At 40.8% G+C, this 8,730-nt stretch overlaps 1 long non-coding RNA gene across 1 annotated transcript; it reads right to left on the bottom strand.

Moving 5' to 3' along the window:
• Positions 1 to 358: 358 nt before the first annotated feature.
• Positions 359 to 1,624, bottom strand: LOC145100453 (uncharacterized). Its single transcript, XR_013705056.1, has 3 exons — positions 1,390 to 1,624; positions 1,118 to 1,185; positions 359 to 479 (listed from the first exon to the last, which is right to left on the bottom strand). It is a non-coding gene; the product is annotated as an uncharacterized LOC145100453 (long non-coding RNA).
• Between the last annotated feature and the right edge of the window lie 7,106 nt (positions 1,625 to 8,730).

Raw genomic sequence — 8,730 nt, 5'->3', positions numbered from 1 at the left:
CCATAGATCCGAACAATTAACAACATATTATGCACAAAGCATTTAGCACATAAAAGCATTTTAGGCAAAATTCCTAAAATAAGCTAGTGCTCACACCTCACAATCATCGCTTAGCAATCTAAGTTTAAGTCTAGAAATCCTACAAATTCCTAGTTCGCTTAAACTAATGCTCTGATACCAACTGTGACATCCCCAAAATCACGGCCAGAAAAGACCGGTTTGTTTATGCTTTGTTTAAAAATCAGAGTAACATTTTAAATAAAAGTGTTGCGGAATTTGTCCCAAAACAATAATATGATAAAGATTTATCAAAAGCATTTCCATAGAAATGTATTTCATTAAAAGACTCGGGATGTCATGTTCGTACAGATCAAAAGCATAAACAGTACAATACAAGCCTTACTACATTATTTCATATCTACAGGCCTATATCCGTAATCCCTCGTCCAAACATCATATATATGCTCAAGCGCCACTACCTGTAATACATAAAACTGAGTGGGTCAGGCTTGGGAGCCTGGTGAGCACATAGGGTTTTCAACCCACAATAAATAGTTTATTAATTTCATCAATCAACAATAACCCGATTACCCGTGCCCGTTATCCTCACTTTACGTCCCTAAACACCTATCATAAGGGACCTAGCCTAAGGATCATCATCGGGACGGACACTACTACTAAGGGGATTCCTCAGCAATAAATGTCCTAATAGGCAACCATGTGGGGGATGGAGTACATCTGGTGAGCACACAGTTCAAATAAACACACAGTTCAAATAAACACCTACAGGTTGCGAGCCTGCTAATGCTCCACTGGACTTTCTAGAATAGTCTGTGGTCGTCATCTATACTCCGCTAGATGACTGGATCATCAATAACATCTATAACGAGGCCTCTCATTATTTTATTTTGTCACACAGCAACTATTACATCTACCCATGTTTTACCCAACACACTTTGTAGATATAAAATACATATACAGTTTAAATCTTTGAAAACATGTATAAAACGTTCATCCAGCATAGATAGCAAGTATTCAGATAATATGCACAAATAGCACGTAATTTATATTAAATACTTCATATCTATGTGTAAGTTGAAAGTAAATATGCACTCACCTGAAAAGGTGGTGATTCCGAACTCAGACAGCGCTTCGCTTCTTAAAAAGAATTTTCTTCGACGAAACCTAGTATTATTACCACTAGAGTTTAGTTTATTATTCGTCGAGACTAATTAATAGTCTAGCTATTATTATTATTATTATATAAGCGTCAAAAAAATACTTATATAACCCATAATAATAGCCCAAGTATTTATTATAAGTTCCTAATAACGTTACTATAATTAAATAAAAGCTATATTAAAAATAGCGTAGGCGTAGCTCACTTACAGCGGGTTTTATAGAAAACCGGGCTTTGCTTGGAGCAGCGTTCCCGAGCCGAAAAGCTCTTCTTCTCGGAGCCTTCGAGCACTCCGGGGCTTCCGCCTCGTGCTAGGGAGGTTCCCTAGGCTTTTCGGGGGATTTCGGGGCTAGAGAGAGGTTCTAGAGAGAGAGAGAGAGAGTAAAGAGAAGAAAGAATGGGAAAGGTGTGAAGAAAATGAGGGTGGGAGAGGTGGTATTTATAGGGTGAAATGTGGCTGAACTTGGTGCCACATGTCACCATCTGGTGGCAAGCCTTGGGGAGAAAGCAATGGCCAAGATTGTGCCACATCACCCATTTTCGCACAGCACACTTCCGACTTCTAAAATCCGTAACTTTCACATACGACCTCCGTTTTTGACGTTCTTTATATCCACGCGTAGGTAATAATAAGATCTACAACTTTCATTTTGACACCGTCAGCTAATTCTCGACCGATCTTAAATTTAACAGTACAAGGAGATTATACTGTTAAACGTCTGCGTAAAATTAATAACTTCTACATACGGACTCTGTTTTTGTCTGTCTTTTTACCGTTGATTTCCTATTAATGAGATCTTCAACTCTCATTTACGTTGCGTAAGCCAAAAACCGCTCGAACTAAAATTCGAGTTTCAGGCCGTGCACTGCTAAGCCGAATCTTAGAAAAATCATAACTTCTTCATACGAAGTCAGATTTGGGCGTTCTTTTTATCGATGTTCTTAGTTTAACATATTTTACGACTTTTGTTTAGATTGATAAGGCTAAAAAGTCTTCTATCGTAAATTCACTATTTACGTCTCCCGGTGTCGTGCCGGTTTTGCCGTAAAACTTCGGCGGGCCATAACTTCTTCGTTATAGCTCGGATTTCGGCATTCTTTATATGTACGGAAACCTTGAGACGTATTCTACAACTTTATGTAGAGATATCGGGATTATCTCACACTTTAATTTTGGCGCTCATTTTTATTCTTTATTAATTATACATTTATAATTAAATAATAAACACATAAACACACATAATTCACATAATACTCAAATATTTTATATTTATTACTTCAAAAAGAGTTACAATAGTTGACCTAGACTATTACATTGACAAAAATGCTTAGCCCTGAAAACCCGGGCGTTACAGACAACCACCAAATAGCCCTGATCGCATCTTGTGTACCATCAAACGTTGGGGGATTCGTATTATCGAAGTCCCAGTACTGGAAAGCCCTGCTGGCTCCTCCTCCAACCCCTGCCACAGTTTACAGCCGAAGTGGCTGCAGCGGCAGCTGTCTCTGCTAGAGCTGCATATTGCTCATCAAAGTACTCAACCATTGCGGTCTTAATCAACCCAAAAATCTCTGGCAGCTGCGCTAGGAATGCAGCAGCAATCTCGTCATGCACGATCTCCCGGATCTTGGCATCCAACTCCTCGGTCCCTATCTGAACCACGGGCTCAGGTGCAACCGGCACCTCTAATCCTCCGTCTCCCTACCCCGATCCTGATCCTGATCCGGATCCCGAAGCAACACGTCTCGTCACCACCATACTGAAATATATATATATATATATATATATATATATATATATATATGTATAGGCCATCAGACAAATAACATAATGTCGGGAGACCAAAACCCAGAAACCCTAGGGGTTGTGATTTCCTTGCTACGCGTATGGGTCCTGTGCTTTCAGTAGTATGGGCCCATACTACCTTCCACACCTACCCTTATTTGTCTCAAGTATCACCACAACGCCCTAACAATATCATCAACATAAAAAAATGCGCCCCAACCCTCACCTCTAGAGGAATGCCAACTATCTCGCATCTAATCCCACCACTTCTCATGACTCATACATCCATGAAACTTCCATCACCCCCTACAACGCTAGTGCATGCTAGCTGCACATAACGCTGGACCCAATAGACTTTCGAATATCTAATCCTACCTGAATGCCGAATCAACATTCTCAGGCTATAAGGTCTTTATTACGCACAACCGTGATGCATACACCAAACATCTACAGTTATGATGTCAATTCCACATACAAGAAACCCTAGGCTAATAGGCATCATGCAATCAGGCAAATCTATCATGTGATTCCTGAAGATCCCTAGCCTAGTATTAGCATGCTATTCTAACATATCAGAATATCAAATAACTTCATGGTATTTTGGGGTTTACTTACAGGCTCCGGCTAATCGTACCCTATGCATCCTCTATCCTTTATTTTGAAAAACATTTTAAAACTTATATCTGAAAATCTCCTTGATTTGAGACTGGATTCACACGAGTGTTCCTCCAATTCACTCAAACCAAGGCTCTGATACCAACTTGTAACAACAATAAACTTTAAGCCAAATTTAAACTTTTTTTAATCATAAATAAAAACCACATAGCATTGTTTACAAAATGTTTTCAAATCATTTCCATCAGAGAGTCCCAAAAATCATAACATAAGGATGAGGAGCGGTACGGTCACGTCATCGCCTTTCCATAGACTCCTGAATTACCTGAAACAATAAACTGAAAACTGTAAGCCCGAGGGCTTAGTGAGCTACCCCCAAAATACCAATACCACACAGACAACACCATATCAGTAATAATCAATCAATCATCATGCGTACTGGGCCATCGGCCTGACTGGACCGCCCTACCGGGCCTACAGTCTGTCTGAATCCATCCCGAGCCTTAGGCATGATTGGTCCGCCACGTGGGCCTATAGTCTCCCCTGACCGCTCATACGGTATGTCAGCCTTCAGCACAAAGCAGGACCGTCTCAACCCAACCAACAAGCAAATAACCATGTGCGCATAGCTATCATATATTGGCATATACAAACATCAAGCATATCTATCTCACTGATCATAATCATAGAATTCTCCTGTAACTAGAGTACCAACCTATCAGGTCACTAACACACCAATCCCTACGCATCATAAAAGCATAACATACTGTCTACCTCGATTCCGAACTAACAAATCATAACCACACACAACGTACCATAACAATAATAACTAAAGGGTCGGCCTTGGTGTTGTAGACCCTATCGATATAGTGAGGATAACTCACCTCGTAGATGTCGACACGAAAGGTAAACTCCAATTTTCGGATCACTTGACACAGTTTCCACCACCTATCATCATAGTACATCATACTCATAAGTCCTTAACCTTACAAGGTACTCCATAATCACTAGTCAGCCCCTGGTCGAAGTCAAAGTCCTCAATCAAGGTCAACAATCCATGTTGACCTTAACTCGCCGAGTACGCTTAGCTACTCGACGAGTTCCCTGAAGTACATTCCAACTCGGCGAGTCATCGGAGTGACTCGTCGAGTTCCTTTGATCCTCGATCAAACATAAGGTCACACGTCGAGTTCCCTCCTTGCAACTCGACAGATACACACGCATACATAATCTAGGGAAAACTCATCCGACTCGTCAAGTTGTTCTTTAACTCGTCGAGTCTTATGGTGATCTTCATCAGGCTCGCCGAGTTGTTCATCCAACTCGTCGAGTCCCCGACCATCTTCCAGTGACTCGCCAAGTCAACCTTGCGACTTGCCGAGTCCATTCAGTCATTTTATCATGCAGACAAATTTTAAGCCATGGCAAGCCCCCAAATTGCAGATCCAACTTCCTTAGGCATGCTTATCAGGTAAAGTTGCAAACTTTATTTGCATGCAAGGCTCCAATGACTCAAAAAGCCCAAACAAAGCTTGAAATGGGGTTTACACTTAGGGAGGGGCTCAACCTTGCCAAAGATAACAACTTTATGGTCCTTTAATTCATAGATAGTTCAAATCTGAAGTTACAACTTCAGATCTTGGCCCATACTCTAGGAAATGACTTTATAACCCAACCAAGAACCCTAATCTCCAACCAAGTAGGTCTAGAACGAAATAGAAATGAGGATAACCACTTGATACCTTCCTAAGAGATGATAACTAGAGTAGATCCGGATTTTCCCCAAGCTCCTTGCTTCAAACCACTTGCTTCCCAAGCTCTTTCCCACCAAAATCCTCTTCCAAGGCTTTAAATACACAATGGGCACATACAAACGATTTAGGGTTTGAAGAGGCTCTCAAAGATTGTGAAGGGGCCAAAGGAGGCTAAGGCTCCTTTAAATAGAGGTGCCAACCCTGGGCTTTAGGGTTTCCACTCCCAGCTCCTACTCGCCGAGTCCCCACATGGACTCGTCGAGTAGGTCACTTAACCTGCGACCCCATCCCGCTGCTACTCGACGAGTAGGTCACCCAACTCGTCGAGTAGAGATTAACCCAACAAATCTTATATAAGCCATACCTGAGAATCGGGGCGTTACAACTCTCCCCCACCTGAACTAGACTTCGTCCTCGAAGTCCGCTGGAATAAACAATGTCGGGTAATGCTCGCGCATCTCCGCCTCCGGCTCCCATGTCCACTCGGATCCCTTCCGATGCTCCCACTGTACCTTTACTAAAGGTATTTACTTGTTCCGTAGAATCTTCTTCTTCCTTTCCAAAATAGCCACATGACTCTCCACATAGTTCAGGCGCTCATCGACCTGAATGTCATCCAACGATACCACTGCATCCTGTTCCATAATGCATTTTCGCAACTGCGAAACATGAAATGTGTTGTGGATCCAGCTAAGCTCCTCCGGAAGCTCTAGCCTATAAGCCACCCTGCCAACCCTGGCGCTAATCTTGAACGGCCCAATGTAATGGGGACCCAATTTTCCTCTCTTCCTGAAGTGGATCACACCCTTCCTGGGTGAGACCTTTAGAAGAACAATGTCAGCCACCTGAAATTCCAGCTTAGATCAGCTTCGGTCGGCATAACTTTTCTGCCGGCTCTGTGCGGTCTGCAGTCGTTGTCTAATCTGTTGTATCATTTCGGTAGTTTGCAGAACTACCTCTGTCCGACCCATCACTCTGTGCCCAACCTCGCCCCAGCAGACTAGGGTCCTACACTTACGTCCATACAACAGCTCGAAAGGCGGCGCGCCAATACTGGAATGATAGCTATTGTTGTAGGCAAACTCTGCAAGCGGTAGATGGGAATCCCAACTCCCACCGAAATCAATAACGCACGCCCTCAACATATCCTCGAGGGTCTGAATGGTCCGCTCACTCTGCCCATCCGTCTATGGATGGAACGAAATAGAAAGGAGGATAACTGCTTGATATCTTCCCATGAGATGACAACTGGATTAGATCCGGATTTTCCCCAAGATCCTTGCTTCAAACCACTTGCTTCCCAAGCTCTTTCCCACCAAAATCCTCTTCCAAGGCTTCAAACACACAATGGGCACACACACAGGTTTTAGGGTTTGAGGAAGCTCTCAAAGACTGTAAAGGGGCTAAAGGAGGCTAAGGCTCCTTTAAATAGAGGTGAAAACCCCGAGCTTTAGGGTTTCCACTGCCAGCTCCTACTCGCCGAGTCCCCACATGGACTCGTCGAGTAGGTCACTTAACCTGCGACCTCATCCCGCTGCTACTCGACGAGTAGGTCACCCAACTCGTCAAGTAGATCTTAACCCAACAAATCTTATATAAGTCATACCTGAGAATCGGGGCGTTACATTATTCCTAAGGATTGTCCTAAGGAAAAGGCACGAAGTCCATCACTGCTATGGTTTATCTAACAAGCACTAAGTCCATAGTTGCCGATGTTATCTATTAGACACTAAGTCCATATCTGCCAATATTCATCTATAGGGCACTAAATCCATAGTAGCCAACCTGCATTTGTAAGGCACTAAGTCCATACCTGCTAGGGTTTTTAGAGTACATCATGTGAACACGTCGTTCACAAACACCTATAGGTTGTGAGTCTGCTAGTGTTCCACTGCATTGTCTAGAATAGTCTGTGGTTGTCATCTATACTATGCTAGATGATTGGATCGTCGTTAAAGTTAAGGCTTCTCATCATCTTTCACCTCTCATCATATGTTTCATCTTTCATCATGCATATCATATTTCATCTACCCATATTTACCCAATATATTTATAGGTATAAAAATATATATACAGTTTAAATCATGTAAAACATGTATAAATCGTTCATCTAGCATATATATATATATATATATATATATATATATATATATATATATATATATATATATATATAATGAATACAAATAATAAGCACATATAGCATGTATTAATATTATATACTTCATATCTATGTGTAAGATGAAAGTAACTGTGCACTCACTTGTTAAAGTGATGATTTAAAATTCAGACAGTGCTTCACTTCTAGCAATTGACTTTTCCTTTGACGTAACCTAGTATCATTATCACTAAGTCTTAGTTTATTATTTATTGTGGCTAATTATTAGTGTAGATTCATCATAAATTTAAAGTCTACTTCAAGCTCTATCAAGTAAGGAACAACCAGGTAGGATCATCTCGAAGGTAGGGTCTCTTTGGTATACGAAATATACTGTTTGGAAATCCCACTTTAAACACCTCACTAAATCCAGTCTAGACATCTTCCCCGTAAGTAGATCAATCAGTATAATGACTTGGAATTACTGATAAATCTTGTTTATAGGTTCATAATAACCACTTCTAAATACAAATATAAGTTATAATGAAAACAGAATAGTGTAACTTAACTTATATGGCTTTTAACGAAAATCAGGAAATTGCACGGGCAGAACTCCGACTGTAAAAACTTCTTTTCATTGGCTTTTTAATGACTGGGAGTTTCTCTATCGCACCCTAAAACTAGGATAAATCAAACAAGAAAGAAAGAATAATTCTAGAGAGAGTTTACAGGAATTGAGTAAGGAAATATGAAGAATTCATCCTCTATTTATAGGGGTCTGATCATAGAGTAGCCCTAAATTTTCGTTCGTATCTTCCACGTACAAGCTCTATTTTCTATGTCCTTTATTTCCACGCGTAGGTATTTCTGAGAACAACAATTTTCATCTAGACTCTATCGGCTAAGTCTCATTCTATCTCAGATTTACAAATCTATATCGAATTTATCGCGCTCGAAGAGTAAGGACTAAGTTTCGTCCATATCATTAATGTACAAGCTCTATTTTCGACATTCTTTATATCTATGTGTTCATATTTATGAGTGCTACAACTTTCATTTAGACTCCATCGACTAATTCTCATTCTATCTCAAATTTACAAATTTGTATCGAATTCATCGCGCTCAAAGAGTAGAGACCAAGTTTCGTCGATATCTTTCGCATATGAGCTCCGTTTTCGAATTTCTTTTTATCATTGAGCTCCTATTCATTAGATTTTCAATTCTCGTTTAGGTTGTATCAGCTAATAATCGGTCAATCTAAAATTCGGTTTCCGAGTTGTGTACTGCTACGCTGAAT

This window comes from Lactuca serriola, chromosome 4, assembly GCF_051521515.1.
Source record: "Lactuca serriola cultivar US96UC23 chromosome 4, Lser_US96UC23_V15, whole genome shotgun sequence".
NCBI classification, from domain to species: domain Eukaryota; kingdom Viridiplantae; phylum Streptophyta; class Magnoliopsida; order Asterales; family Asteraceae; genus Lactuca; species Lactuca serriola.
This window is presented reverse-complemented; position numbering and strand designations above follow the sequence as displayed.